The sequence below is a fragment of the Echinops telfairi genome, unplaced genomic scaffold, assembly GCF_000313985.2.
Source record: "Echinops telfairi isolate 266 unplaced genomic scaffold, ASM31398v2 ScPeMD7_7469;HRSCAF=8507_0, whole genome shotgun sequence".
Classification (NCBI taxonomy): Eukaryota; Metazoa; Chordata; class Mammalia; order Afrosoricida; family Tenrecidae; genus Echinops; species Echinops telfairi.
Genome location: NW_022111372.1, coordinates 7372904 through 7389930, shown reverse-complemented (window position 1 = coordinate 7389930; position 17027 = coordinate 7372904).

Genomic DNA, 17027 nt, shown 5'->3' with positions numbered 1-17027 from the left:
ATAAACACTTTAGTTTAGCTGGAATACATTCTCCACTATAAGCATTGAACTCTTAAAGCATTTTTTATGTGATAAAACAGATAATGGTAACTCAAAATTTAGATTGGATGCATCGGGTGAGGTTATTTCATCTCAATAGGAGAGGAAGTGGTCAGAAAAGGAAAGTGAGAATGAGTGTACAATTAGAAGAGTGTAGTCAATATCAGTGTATTATACATCACTGAACTGTTAAATTTATGTATATTTTGCTGTGCATATTTATACATTCAAAATCAAGTTCTAAAAAGCAAAAATATGGGGCAGTATCTTAGGTTTCTAGGATTATTATAATAAAAAAACACATGTGTGTGATTTTAAATGCAGAACTTTATTTTCACACAGTTTTGCAAGAAAATATAGCCAAATCAGTGTTTTAGCCAACTGGGACATTCCTATGACATATTTTTTTTTCCAATTTCTGGAGTCTATTTACATTATTTTGATGATAAATAGGTACTCAAGGACATCTGTTCTCTCGGTTCCCTGAATTTTTATTGTTTTGATGATTAAGATGTGAATGATATCATTAAGATAGCAAAATATAATATAATTTCCAATAAACTCACATACACAGATATAGGAATCAGGACTTCAACACATGATAGTGAGAGCATAAATCCATAACAAGCAGGTTAGACCTAAAACCTGAAATTGCCATCCTTGCCTCTAAGGAACATTCTTGCTATCTATCTTTTAAGACAGCGCTGTATGTTCTTTGGACATTCCATGATACTTTCAATATTCATCTCCAACACTATAATTTAAATGTATTAATTTTTCTTCAGTTTTCTTTATTCGATAACCAACTTTCACATGCATCTGAGGTGATCGTTAATCCCATGGATGGAGTCAGGTGCACCATAGTCTTAAAAATAACACCACTGCTTTCAAACATTAAAGAGCTCTTGCACAGCAAATTGTTCATAGTGATGTTATTATTCCTTAATGTCATTTGGATCTGTTGTGATGTTTCCTATTTCATCTCCAGTTCTAGATATTTGCATCTTTCTTTTCCTTTGTTAATTTTACCTGTGGTTTGTTGATTTTGTTTATCATTTCAAAAACCATTGCCTGTGTTGTTGATTTTTCCATGTTTTTCTGTTTTCTACTTTATAATTGCTGTAATCTTTATGATTTATTTCCTTCTGTTGTTAGAGGGTTTATATTCATGTCATTCTAATTTTCGTATGTGTTGTTTTAGGTGTTGATTTTTAATTTCTCTCCTTTTTCACATATTCTTTGATTGTTATAAATTGGTCTCTGCTAACTGCTTTTGCTGGGTCACAAAAGTCTTGGTACGTTGTGTTATCATTTTGTTTGGTCCAGGGATTTTAAAATTCACCCTTTATTCTATCTATTGCTCGGTTGTTTCAGGGTACTTTGTTGTGCAGTCTCCACGTATTTCTCTTTTATCTTCCTATTCTTTTTACAGTTGAATTACAGTTTATAATGCGGTGATATGAGAAAATAGCTTATGCAATCTCAACCTTTTTCAATTTTGTGAGACTTGCTTTGTGAACTAACATGCGATCTATTCTAGATAATGTACTGTGTGCACTGGAGAAGAATGTACTCTATGGTGTTGCAATTAAAACTTTGTATATAATCTAAGAGGTTGATGGTGTTGTTTTCTTTCTTTCTTTCTTTTCTTTCTTTCTTTATGCTTTTTCCTGGATAATGGTGTTTTGAAGCCTCCTACTATTCTAATATTAATATTAGATCAATGTTATTGTTAAGCTGTTTCTGTATTCTATTCATGTCGCTCCATTTTCTTCTTGTCTCCATAATTTCTGCTGAGAAGTCTGAGCTTATTCTCATCAGTTTACATTTGTAGGTGGTTGTTCTTTTTTCCCAAGCTCTCTCAAAATTCTCTCCTTTTCCTTAAACTTAGAGTTTTACTAGCTTTTTTTTGGGGGGGGGGTGTATCCTATTTGGGGATCTCCAAAATTTTTGAATAATTATTTTATTCCTCTTTGTGATGTTGGGATTTCCCCCATGATTTCTCATACTATTTTCCTTTTAGGTTTTTTGGGATTTTTTGTTTCTTCTTGCTCCAAGATGTCCATACTATGCAGGTTATTTCTCTTGATAGTGCTCATGTCATTCTCGTGCTTTCTTCAGAGCCTTTGCTCATCTTTCATTGTTTTTCACATTGGTTGAAGTCAGAGTGATTATCTTCAAGCTCAGACATTCACGTTTCCTTTTTTTCTGTTCTGTTCCTCAGGTTGTTACCACGTTGCCTAATTCTGATATCTCAGTTAGCTTCTGTGATTTCTTTTGGCTGAAAGTTTAAAGTTTTTCAGTTTCTTCCATTTTTCTCATGAGTGTTCCCCATATCTCTCAAAGAGAGCTAAATGTCTCTCTCCTAAATTCTATTTCTGGTTATTTTAAGGCCCTTCTTCTGAGTAATCCATTTGGTGTGGGTAATTTTGGGTTATTTTTCTTGATATTTTTGTGGGGTACTGTGAATGACTGCTGCTTCCTTGGCATTATGGTACACTTATTAGTGGTGTGTGGGTTTCTGGTTTGTGTAGGGGTAGTTGGCTTTATCAAGTCATGGATTAGAGGTCTACCAGGAGTTGGAAAACATATAATTGGGAAATGAGGAAAAATGAAAATATGTTGGTACATTGGGATTGTAGGCAGGGAGAAGAAAGAAAATAAAAGTAATTAAAATAATATTAAGGAGCTGCCTAGACAGATCAAAGGATTTATAAAACTGAGGGAATATTATTTTTAGAGGTGTACTAAAATTCAATAGGGAATGTGGAAGTGAACTTCCCTAGCAGAAGGAGAACGTGTAGAAGGAGATCGTCTTTGGGGCAGAATAATTGTGTTAGCAAGTCAAACCTGAAGGAGAGGATATACGTGTGTACAGACTTCAAAGAAAATGTATAGAGCAGAGAAGAGAGACCGAAAGAAAAGGAGGGGGCTTGGGAAGCGGAGGTCAAGAATGGGAAGACAACCCAAGGAGAAAGAGGAATAAATGTACATGTGCAGGAAGTAGAAGAATTAAAGACAGATGGTAACTTGGCTTGGGTGTGAATATGGTGTTCCGTTGCTATGATAACATGATTATGGGAGGGTCTGTTACCTTAAGTGCCAAGGAGAGAAAACCTGGATTAAAATTTTAAAACAAAAAAAAAAAAACAAAGCTCTGCTTTTTTTGTGATTTGGTGTGGTTCACGGTGTGGGTGTGGTTTGCCTGTGTTTGCCTGGGGTGGGGCTACATAGGATGAAGATGTAAGAACCACAGAGATTGTAGATTAAATTAAAATTAAAGAATAATATAAAAACTGAAAAGTAAAAAATAAACTCGTAGTTTTAATAGAGATTTTTCTTGCTTTGGCAGAGACTTTTTGGGGACTACTGGATACTGGCTTTGAACTGACACTAATTCCAGAATATCCAAAATGTTTCCGAGGCCCATCAGTAAGAGTGGGGGCATTTGGAGGTCAAGTTATCAATGGAGTTTTAGCTCAGGTATGCCTCACTGTGGATCCAGTGGGACCCCAAACCCATCCTGATATTATTTCCCCAGTTCCACAATGTATCATTAGAATAGATATACTTAGTAACTGGCAGAACCCCATATTGAATCCCTGATGTGTGGAATAAGAGCTATCATGGTAGGAAAAGCCAAGTGGACACCATTAGAACTTCCATTGCCTAGGAAAATAGTAAACCAAAAGCAACACCACATTTCTGGAGGGATATCAGAGATTTGAAGGATGCAGAGATGGTGATTCTTACCACATCCCTGTTTAGCTTACCTCTTTGGCCTATAAAAACAACAGCAACAAACCAGATGGATCCTGTAGAATGACAGTGGATTATCAGAAACTTAATCAGTTGGTGACTTCATTGCTTGAGCAAATTGTCGTTTCTCCTGGTACTTGATATGCAGCTATTGATCTGGCCAATGCCATCTTCTCAATACCAGTACCTAATGACCACCAGAAGCAGATTGCCTTCAGCTGGCAGGGGAGACAATATATTTTCACAACTCTTCTCCAGGGGTACATCAACTCTTCCGCCCTGTGTCATAAATTAGTTCAAAGGGATCTTGATTGCCTGTCTCATCCACAAAGTGTCACGCTAGTGATATATTGAAGGGATTATGCTGATTGGACCCACTAAGGAGGATGTACCAAAGACTCTAGGTTTATTGGTACAATATCTGTGTGCAAGAGGTTGGGAAATCAACCCAATGAAGATTCAGGTGCCTTTCAACTCAGTAAAATTTCTGGGGGTCCAGTGGTATAGGGCATGTCAAGACATTCCTACTAAAGTGTAGGATGCGTTATTGCATCTACCCCTTCCTCTAGTGTGCCTCTTGTGCCTCCTCTGATTTGGAGCCAACATATCCCTCACTTGGGTGTTCTACTTCAACCTATTTATCAAGAGAGATGAAAGGCCTCCAATTTTGAATAGGACCCAGAACAAGAAAAGGCTCTGCAAAAGGTTCAGGCTGCCATGCAAGCTGCTTTGTCACTGGGACCATATGATCCAGCTGACCCAATGTTGCTAGAGGTATCAGTCATAGATACACATGCATGCCACTATTCTTGAATCACAGCATAGAACCTTCGGATTTTGGAGTAAAATCCTGCCATCCTTTACAGAGAAGTACTCCACTTTTGAAAAAAAAACAAAAAACCCAACTGTTGGCCTGTTACTGGGCCTTACTGGAGACTGAACACCTCACCATGGGCCACCTAGTCACCATGAGACCTGAACTATGTATCATGAACTGGGTATTGTCTGACACACAAAGTCATAAAATTGGACGTGCAGAGCAACACTCCATTGTTAAATGAAAGTGGTATATATGAGATCACGCTAGAGCAGGACCTGAAGGTACAAGTAAGCTGCATGAAGAAATAACCCAAATGCTCACAGTCTCCACTCCTGTCACAGTACTTTCCTTCTCCTAGTCTGCACACATGGCCTCCTGGGGAGTACCTTATGATTAGTTAACTGAAGAACAGAAAATTCATGCTTGGTTTACTGATGACTCTGCACAATATGCAGATACCACTCGTAAGTGGACAGCAGCAGCACTACAGCCCCTTTCTGGATCTCCGGAAAGGAGAGTGGTAAAGGGAAATCCTCCCAATGGGCAGAACTTTGAACAGTGCACCTGACCACTCGGTTTGCCTGGGAGACAAAATTGTCAAATGTGAGACTGTATATTTATTCATGGGCTGTAGCTAATGGCTTGGCTGAATGGTCAGAGAATTGGAAGAAACATGATTTGAAAATTGGTAACAAAGAGGTGTGGGGAAGAGGTATGTGGACAGAATGGGCCAAGGAAAATAAAGATACCATGCCTCATGTGACACTAAAGAAGGGTTACCCCTGAAGTGGACCACTTTAATAATCAAGTGAATAAGAAGACACGCACTGTGGAGACTAGTCCTCCTCTTTGCTCTGCCAATCCTGTCATCACCCAATGGGCACATGAACAAAGCGGACACATGGTATAAGAGATGGAGGTTATGCATGGGTGCAGCCACATGGACTTCCACTCACCAAGGTTGACTTCTGACTTGGCCACTGCCACTATTAAGTGGTTCATCTACCAACCACAGAAGCCAACAGTGAGTCCAAGATATGGGACCATTCCTTGGGGAGATAAATCAGTGTATTAGTCTGGGTACTTTAGAGAAATAAATCCACAGAAACTCATATGTAAGAGAGAGTTTTATATAAAGGTTAAGTGTGCATCAAGAAAACATCCCAACCCAGTGCTGCCCAAGCCCACAAGTCCAACATTAACCCATTAACCCATATGTCCAACACCAATCCACAAAGTCCTCCTCCATCTCACAAAACAGACGCAATGATTCTGACTGCAAGAGGAAAGCCAAGTCAGTGAATGTGTACACATCTCAGCGCTGGCAGGGGTCTCCACACGGTGCTCCAGCACCGAGGGCTGCATCAGGGTAGGCCCGCATGGCTTCTCCTTGGGGATGTCTTGCAGGAAGTCATCCTTGCAAACTGAAGCAGGGAACTGCTAAGGCAGGTTCACCCTGGTGCAACCATCACAAACAAGTGACCCGAGAACTAGAAAGGCGAGGCTCACCGAGACATTTTCTGTCCTTCAATTAACCCCACATGTGTTTGTTGGCCAGGTTTGCACAATACACTAACTAACTCAATCCACCTCTTGCCAACCTGGCACCTGTACGTAATTCTTTTTTTTTTTTTCTTCTTTTTTTTTTAATAGTCATTTTATTAGGGACTAATACAACTCATCACAATCCGTACACACATCATTTGTGTCCAGCACATTAGTACATATGTTGACTTCATCATTCTCACAACACCTGCCTTCCACCCGAGCCCTCGGTGTCAGCTCATTTCCCCCCTTCCATCCCCCCTCCCCCTGACAATTTATAAATCATTATTATTTTATCATGTCTTACACTATCTGACGTCTCCCTCACCCACTTCTCCACTGTCCTTCCCCCAGGGAGGAGGTTATATGTAGACCCTGTCATCTGTTCCCCCTTTCTCCCTCACCTTCCCTCCACCTTCCTGATATAGCCACTCTCTCCACTGGTCCTGAGGGTTCATCCGTCCTGGGTTCACTGTATTTCCTGTTCCTTTCTGTGCCAGTGTACATCCTCAGGTCCAGCTGGATATACAAAGTAGAATTGGGATCATGATAGTGGGGGGAGGAAGCATTTAAGAACTAGAGGAAAATTGCATATTTCATCGTTGCGACACTGCACTCTGACTGGCTCATCTCCTCCCCGCAGCCCTTCTACAAGGTGATGTCCAATTTCCCCCGATGGACCCTGGGTCACCACTCTGCACTCCCCCTCATTCACAATGTTATGATTTTTATTTTTTTGGTCTTTGATGCCTGAAACCTGATCCCTTCGATGCCTTGTCATCTTACAGGCTGGTGTGCTTCTTCCATGTGTGCTTTGTTGTCTCTCAGTTAGATGGCCCCTTGTTTATCTTCCAGCATGTGGGACCCCAGATTCTATATAATTTGACAACTTGGCACCATCAACTTTCTTCACCTCATTTGCTTATGTACCCGCTTTGTCTTCAGCATCTGTGTAGGTGTAGGCTGGTGGGCTTCTTCCTTGTGGGTTTTATTGTTTCTTAGCTAGATGGCCACCTGTTTGTCTTCAAGCCTTTAAGACCCCAGATGCTGTATCATTTGACAGCCAGGCACCATCTGCTTTCTTCACCACTTTTGCTAATGTACCCCCTTTGTCCTCAGCGATTGAGTTGGGACAGGCTGGTGTGCTTCTTCCTTGTGGGTTTTGTTGTTTCTCAGCTAGATGGCTACTTGTTTATCTTCATGTCTTTAAGGCTTCAGGTGCTTTTGGTAGCTGGGCACCTTCAGCTTTCTTCACCACATTTGCTTGTGCACCCATTGTCTTCAGCGATTGTGCCAGGCAGGTGAGCATCTCAGACTGCCGAATTGTTAGAACAAAGTGTTCTTGTGTTGGGGGAGCACTTGTGTAGGGACCCACTGTCCATCTGTTTTCTTAATACTCAACCTATAAATATATGTACATAGATCTATTTCCCCCTCATCATATATAAATATATTTACATCTTTATATGCCTGTATTTACATCTCTATGACTACCCTTTGCCTCCTAGTTCTTTCCTCTATTAATTTGTACTTTCTTCTTGTCCCACTATCATGTTCTGCTTTCATTTGGGTTTTAGGCATTCCTCTCGGTTACATTGCCCTTGATCCAGCCCTGCAAGTCATGCATAATTCTTTAGCTTCACAATTGCAATTAAGTAACACCTACACCTTAACCCTATAATCCTTGAATTGTTTCCCCACCTATGAAAGTTTGTAAGCAACCACTTCATGCTTTATCTCCCCCAATTTTGGGTATCCAATTTATGTACTGCCCACTTACATCAACCCAGTTCTCTGAGAAGACAATCATATTTTTTGACATGAAGAGTCTTCAATCCAGTTGGAAGCTTGTGAAGTCTGCATCCATAAGCAAAGTCAAATCCGGACAGGCCATCCGTGAAATCTGCAGCAGTATTCACCAGTTTACAGGCTCAAAAATCTCCAGCTGGTCAGGTTCTGGTCAACAACGTGGGCTGACTCACTTAGCCTCCACAGGGTGCCCATTGGTCGCCTTGCCTTTAGACCATGGGCTCTCACCAATACTCAACAAGCCTAACCCTCTCGTGCTAGGTCATGAACCTTAGATCAGTCAACCCTCTCTCATCTTCTTTTTTTCCTGTAAACCAAGTCCACAGGTGTTAATGGCCAAACTCAACCTGTCTCTTTACTGTTGCATTTCTCCCACTTCTACTCAACAAGTAGTTCCAGGTGGTCACCTAGCAAGCATTTCAGCCTGCTCATAGGCTCCCTTTAACATTCAGTCCCAGAGAGGAGTTTTCTTCATGGTTCCAGATTTTTTTCAGCTTCTGACAAAGACTACTAGTTCCTGAGTACTCCAAAGCACTGGGTGGGACATATATTTTCAAAGCTCTCTTTGCAGGCATGGCTTAAACTCATCTAAAGATCAAATTTTCATGTCTGAAAGAAAGTGAGTTTACAAACTTTCTATTTTCCCACTTCTCATATTTCTGAGAAAACAACCAAGTAAAGTGTGGCTTTATCTGACCTCTGGCTAGACAAAGAATAACTACCATGAGGGAGAAGTCAAACAAACATCTACTCTCCATTTTATGATTTGTTTCTCCAGTACTCTGAAGGTACCATAATGTAGTAGGAATCACCACCCCTGCATCTTTCAAGTCTTTGATGGTGGCATTGACCTCTGCAATCCCTCCAGGAATGCGGTACCACTTTTGGTTTACCATTTTCCTAGACAATGGCAGTTCTAATGGTGTCCATTTGGCCTTTCCTACCATGATAGCCCTTATTCCATATTTCAGGGATCCAATATGGGGGTTCTGCCAGATATTAAGTATGTCTATTCCAATGATGCATTCTGGAACTGGGGAAATAACTGCAGGATGTGTCTGGGGGCCCACTGGACCCACAGTGAGGCAAACTTGATAACTTGACCTCCATAAGCCTCCACTCTGGTGGGCCTTCGAAACACTTTGGGTCTCCTGGAACTAGTGTCAGTTCTGAGCCAGTGTCCAGTAATCCCAGAAAAGTTTGATGATTTCCTTTCCTCCAATGAACAGCCACTCTTGTGAAAGGCTGCAGGTCCCTTTTGGGCAGGCTAGAAGAAAGACTAACAGTATAGACCTTCACTGATGTAGCAGGGTCCTCCTTCAAAGGGACCTGGCCTCCCCCTCATTCAAGGGGTTGTGGGTCTGTAAACTGCCTCAGGTCTGGGAATTGATTGAGCGATTGTGGCTGTCTATTCTGCCGTTCACCTGATCTACCATTCTTCTGCCTGTATAGATTACGTAAATATTTAGTAGGTTTCCCATCTATTTCCTTCCTAGGGATACCATGGCTAAGTATCCAATGCCATAATTCCACACGAGACAGGTTGCTTTGATTACTATGGAAACCTTGTTGTCCATTATAACCATGCCCATCCTGTCTCTGTTGATTCAGTGCTGACACCTGCCCTCTACCATCACGGGGACCAATCAGCCCCATTGTGGGCAAATGTCGGAGTTCACTTAGGGCAATGCCCCCTGTTAATCCTGATGCACATAAAATAGCAATTACAGCAGTCTTAAGAGATGCTGGGGCCCACTTCAGAAACTTGTTCCTTATGGTTGTGTTAAAGGGTATGTCCTCAGGATATCCTCATTTTGGGTCTATGGGAATATCCTGATAGATCCATTCCAACATACCAATTTCTCTAAGCTTTTGGATGCCTTCCTCTACAGTGTACTAAGGTAGGTCAGGTACTTCAAGTTGGTCCAATCTAGGCCATCTGGCAGTCCATGCTTCAGCGAACAAACCAAATAAAGAATTAGATCCTCTCTTAGCCTCTCTCACAGAGACATTGAAAGAAGAGTTTGTGCTTAGGGGTCCCATATCCAGAAACTCAGACGGGCCTAATATTACATTTCATGCACCAGTATCCCACACCCTTAGTAACCATTCCCAGAGATGTTTCCCAGACTTCTGCTTGTATGTATTTGAAAAACTTGAGCAGATCTTTATGACTATAGCACACTTTTTCTTGGGTATTTCTTGCAGGAAGTCAGCCTTGCAAGCTGAAGCAGGGAACTGCTAAGGCAGCTGCACCCTGGGGTGACCATCACAAAGCAAGAGACCCAAGAACTAGAAAGGCGAGGCTCACGGAGTCATTTATACCTCTGCCCTTCAATTAATTCCACATGTGTTTATCAACCAGGTTGGCACAATAAACTAACTAACTCAATCAGCAACCTGGTGGCACATTGATTACATAGGACCAATTCCATCATGGGGGGGGGGGGCAGTGTTTTTCTTACTGGAATAAATACCTACTCTGATATGAATTTGCCTTCCCTGCGGGCAATGTGTCTGCCAAAAGTACCAATCATGGACTTACAGTATGCCTTATCAACCCGCATAGCATCCCACATAGCATTGGTTCAGATCAAAGAACTCACTTCACAGCAACTGAAGAGTGACAATTGACTAATGCCCATGGAATCCACTGGTCATAGCATGCTCTTCATCATCCTGAAGCAGCTGGCTTGATACTTGATAGAATGATGGAATGGCCTCCTAATGACACAATTACGGTGCCAGGTAGGTGGCAATAACTTGCAACACTGGGGCAATGTGTCTCCAGGAGGCTGTATTTGCTTTAAACCAGCAGCCAATATATAGTGCTGTGTCTCTAATAGCCAGGATTCATGGGTCCAGGAACCAAGGCGTGGAAGCTGGAGTGGCACCACTCACTATTATTACTTGTGATCCACTTGCAGCAATTTTGTTTCCTGTCCTACCAACCCTATGTGCTTCAGGTCTGGAGGTCCTAGTCTTGAAGGAAGGAACTCTCCCACCTGGAAACACAGCATGGATTCCACTGAACTGATATCTGAGAATGTCTCCTGGGCACTTTGGGCTTCTCATGCCTTTGGTTCAACAGGCCAGGAAGGGTGTCACTGTACTGAGTAGGTGATTGATCCTGATTACCAAGGAGAAATTGGACTGGTGCTACACAATGGGGGTAAGAGGCCGACTCTTATTACTGCCTTGCTCCGTGATTAAATTAAATGGTAAACTACAGCAACCCAATACTTACAGGTCATCTAATGTCCCCGACCCCTCAGGAATGAAGATATGGGTCACCCCATCAGGCAAAGAACTACAGCCAGCTGAGGTGCTGACTGAGGGCAAAGGTAATACAGAATAGGTACTAGAAGAAGGTAGTTCTACCTATTAGTTATGATCACATGATCAATTGCAAAAGTGAGGTTTGCTATTGTCAGTTTATCTGCTTTATATGTGCTTATTGAATATCTTTCCTTTTTCATTTATAATGTACCAGATTCAATTAGATTCCATGTGTTTTCATTTATATGTATGAAAGATGTATGATGTTAGGTGTAAGTGTTATTTCATTAATGTCTGGAAATTTTATCTGGCTAAAGAATTGTGTATAGGTGCCATGTTGGAAAGGGGTGGACTGTGATAGGTAGGTTTATTTTGCCAATCTGGCCAATAGGAACAATAGGGATAAATCAAGTCACAGCTTGTTTGGAGGGCAAAGAGATAAATGGCTCAACGAGGCCTGCCCCTCTCTCTCTTGGTCTCTGGTGATTGGACCAGTGTGGCTGCTGCTTTAGTTAGTCCTCTGCCTCAACTTGTGAGCCACACTACCTGTAAGACAAGCCAACCTGTAGATCATGTAACTAGAGCTTGAGGTTCTTTTGAGACCTGGTTTGCCATGCTGCTAGTATGTACACCACTTGATCTTGAACCTGGTGGATCCTGTCATCTTGCATTGTTTAAGTTCAATATCCCATATGGGGTGTCTCACCCTGCTGTTTGCTGCCTGTGGGTAGACTCTGCCTGCATCACCCACTGTAGGGTAAGACTCAGCTCTCTGCTTCCTCGACCTTGGACTCATCAGCACTTGTTAGTTCCAGTATATTAACTCTTCCACAGAAGTGAGTTGAACTGAGCCTTCTGTGCTGCTTTGTGGACGAAGTAGCTGTTAAATTCTTTCATGATGTATAAACCTTTCCATATATATATTCATATATTTCCATATGTATTTCCAAATATATATATTCATAAGTGTCCTGGTTTTGTTTCTCTAGGGAATCAAGCCTAACACAGTATGTGTGGGTGTCCTCTATGTGGGGAAGAGAGATGTACATCAGGCAAGGGAAACCAGAGAAGGAGGAAATAAAGAAAATCAAATAAACATTTTCAAATGCCTAAAGTATTTCTTGGATTCTGAGGATATTTCTACCAAGCTGTCCATGTGTTCTGCTATCTACTCAGTGCTTCTAGAGGCCAGAAAGTTGAGGATTTCTCTGGCTGGATTAAAATGGGACCCAGAAAAATCAGCTCTTTTAGGAGAGGAGAAATCACTGAAGCAGGTTGGGCCAGCGGTCATAGTGAAAATAAGTCAGGTTATACTGATACTAAACTTAAAAATAAAAGAAGTGTGTACTTAGCTTTGGAGTTGATTTTCTAGCTTCAGGGAAGCACAGGATTCCCTCTGAGTGAGATTTCTCAAGTATAATATGAGAAGATCTTCCCGGGGTTGTTATCTGATGGCCACTTTACCCAACGACTCTCAAGATCTTATTTTTACTCTTGTTGTCTTGTTTTAACTTTCTCCAACTTCAACTTGAACTTACATATTGATGGTATTTACAGTCAACTTCTGGCTTTATTTTGATGGCAAACATTAAGCTTCTCCATAATCTCTTCCCACAGATGTAATCAATTTGTTTTCTATGTGCTCCATCAGGCAAACTTTATATGTGCAGTGGCTATATATGTTGTATATATACATTGAAAACATTTACAATGAGAAATTATTGGTCATGCAATATTCTGTCACATACACTCTAGCTTCATTTCTTCACCAAGGTCATATTTTCCATCTACTATGCCTTCCTCTTTGTTTGAAAATTTAGATTCTAATAGCCATTAATTATCAATGCTTCTTGTTTGCATCTTTGCCTTGCAAGGATTAGAGTACTGCTGTGATGTTGAGAAGTGTGTCACTGGTGTGACTCACCCAAATAATGGTTATTTCAATGAATAAGGAAACTGACAAAGAATGTGTACCTTTGAATTATTTTGTTGATGGAAAATATTGAATGGAATACCAAAAGAAGATAAACAAAAATCTATGTTGACATCAAGACAGAATGTTTTTTGGAAGAGAGGATGACTGGATTTTCTCTCATGTACTTTGGACAACTTGTCTAGAAAGATTAGACATTGGAGATGTATATCATGCATCAGAAAATAGAATATTGCCAAAAAAGATGAAGGCCTTCGAAAAGATGCATTGACACGGAGGTTGAAGCAATGGGCTCAAATATAGAAGTGATTGTGCAGCCGGGGAAGTATTAGGCAGCTTTTATTTTCTGCTGTACTAGCATCTCTGTGGTTAGAACTGACTTAATAACATCTTAAAACAACAACATGATCAGATTATATCATGCTTTTAAATTATGATATAACCATGCATATGAAATATCTACCAGCTATAGCAGTAATAATTAATGAAAAAGAGACAGATTAACCACTGAAAAACAAAAGATTATTTCAAAGTAGTATAAAGAGCTATACAGACTAAATCTAAATCATAAGTTTCTAAACTCATTTGGGCTGTAGCCTCCTTTCAGAAAAAATAAAAACGTCTCAGTGCCTCCATGGAAATTAAAATCATTGTATCCCTTACTCCAGGATAAAAGGGAAGCATGTGCTTTGCTGCCCCCCTTGATTATTTCAGTTCCTCCCAAGGGATGATCGCACACACTGGAAAACACTGATAGGGTAAGACTTGTCTTTCTACTAATTATAAAATGAAAATGCATCATTCATTTACAAAAATGTGTCTTTGAAGAAAGTAAATTCAGTACTTCACATTTGAGAAAAAAATTAGTCAAGACTTTAAGTGCATAAATATATTATGTATTGTGAATATAATTTTCTACCCATCATAAACATAGATTTTATGGAATATATAAAGATTGATGTTGTTTACCTCAGTGACTAAGTTGTAAACCATCAGTCTGTTCAGATAGCAAGCAATACATTTATTTGCTTTAATTAAAGCACACAAGTAACATCACACAGAAATCTCAGTATTTTAGCTCATAAGCAGTTCTAGTATCTACTTTTAAGATATTTACTTTTTTATTTAAAGTAAGTAATTTCAATGCATTCCACTTTTCAAAGACTTGAAATTCTGATTTCTTATGCTGGCATGGAATTATCTAATTGCTATGTTTTAAGGCAAATTAATTTGCTCATATGCTCAATTTAAGTATCATCCAATTTTCCTCTCTGTAGCCTTTTGCTTAAGGAGTGATTAAATTGATGACATTTTTAATTAAAACAGTGCTATCTATTTTATAAAGCATTAAGCTTGAGATTGATTACAGAGCCTGAATGAAATTTTAGTTGTGTGTGTGTGTGTGTCATCTGTTCTATTAGCACATACATTTCATATTCCTCAGATAAAGCAGTCGCTTATTTATCAATAATATCATTAGAGATTAGAATTTTAATACCAAAAATATACATTTAAATTTCATTGTATCCCCTAATAACTTTAATTTGAATTTGAAAATTAGAAATTTAACATTTGATCAATATCTAGAGCCTTGGGAAATAATCTGTGATTTAATACATATTTATCAAAAATACATGCAAACTCTGGGAAATGTTTCAAATTATCTCTGTGAAGTTTCTACTGTCTGCTCAACAGAAACTTTGAGTGTTTACAGGCAATGCTGTGAAGAATGGTGTTAAGTAAAATAAAAGGTAGAGAATGAAGTCAATCAAAGGGAGATTTGAAACTGGAAGTATTGTAATTTTCATCTTTAAACACAAGCCCAACAATTTGTTGGTAAAGACAAAGTAGAGATTTTACTAAGCATGTAGCAAAAGAATCCATTCAGAAACTCCCCTATCTCTGAGATTAAAGCATATGTAATAGATATAGATCTATATTCAAAAGTAAAGAAAGTATTTTGACTAACTTATGGCAATTATATGCAATCCTAGTTTCACTTCAAGGAAACAGTACCCCTAATGTGTTCTACCGAGAACACATGAAGTGAACAGCACATTGAATTGTTGTTGCTATGTGCCATCAAGTCTTTTCCAAACCATAGCTACCATATACATAACAGAGCAATGAAACACTACACTATCCTCCAGAATCCTTACAATTGTTCCTATGCTTGAGGGCATTGTTGTAATCCTTGGTGTCAGTCTATCTTGTTGAAGCCTGCCTTCTTTTCCACTGCCCCTCCACTTTACCAAGCATGATGTCCTTAGTCAGGGATTGGTATCTTCTGACAATATGCCCAAAGTATTTAAGAGAAAGCCTCATCATCCTTGTCTCTAAGGGGCACTTTTGCAAGACAAATCAGTTTGTCAGTAGCACATTAAATAGTCTTCTCCAGCACCACAACTCAAATGAATAAAATTGAATTTTACTCCCCCGAATTCTATTTGTAAATTATAACCCCCTAGACATTTGGAAGGAGATCAAGTTGGACAATGTTATGCACCAGGCTACTTACTAATATTTTGATGATTTAAACACATTAGCTGATTCATATATGAAAATAACTTGCAATCTGTTTGCAATCTCTATTAAGCCATTCTACTCTTTCTCATATGGTTTCCATAAGTTGGAAGGAATTTACTCAATGCAATACATTTGGTTTTATACTAGTGGAAGTATATCTGATCCTTGAAGAACACAGGTTTGTGAACCCACTGATATGCATTATTTTTTTTACCGGTTGCTCATACGGTGAGTTCAAGTGTTTCCATACTAAATACTCACTCAGAGATGATTAGCATTACATGGTATTTGAAGTATATATTCGCAACACTTGAGTTCACCACAATAGCAACAGGAAAAAAAATTAACCATAAATAACACTAATGTCATTTTGTGTATATGATTTTCTCTCGTAGCTTTATAAAGTAGGCCAAATTATTGTAGGGCATATTTTAAATCAATCACTTTTCAGAAATAGAAGAGAAGATTAGTGACAAATGAAAATAGGCCTAGGGAGAAACCCACAGTATCTGAAAATAGAGATAGACCAGTGTGCAATGCCAGGCCCGCCAGGATGACCATCCACTGCAACGAAGGCAAGGATCTTCTCCCCGCACTGGCAGCCTTCCCTCAGGCCGGCATCCAAAATGAGACTTCTAATTAGCTTCCTATCCTTGGGAGAATACATTTTTGTAGGTGAAAGTCTCCCACTTGTGGTGTGTCAGCTATAGCAACACTAAGAAACTAAGAGAGGGAAAATACATTTTATATTTATTTACTATGAGGAGAAAGTTGTGATTAGAAATGACTGCTCATTAACCATTGAAGTGACTGCTCATTAACCATTTTATCATATATATATTATGTAATGATATCATATACAATATAATGTATTTATATAATGTATATAATAAACGTATTTAATGTGATGTAACTTAATATATGTGCTTCCTATTTATATCCTTTTTAATGTATTATTTGATCTGTTATTTTTATATTCTGATGTTAAATAGGCTTGAACAATAACAATTCTACTTTTTATTAGAATAATAGTTCTAATTACTATTGTTATCTTATTCTGATGTTTCAGTGGAGTTCCTTACTTAATATAATTGTACCTGTAGTCAGATACATAATTACTCATGAAAGCGTCCACCATTTCAAAATAAGACCATGAATAAACCATTGCCATTTAATGCTCACCACATCATCATTTTACTCCACATTTAGTCCTAAGCATAGATTTGCTTTTACTCCAATAAATCTTTGATTCAAACTTGCGCCATTATTCAGGGATTTGGTGTATTACATGCACCAGTGCAACTGGGAGCGCTTATC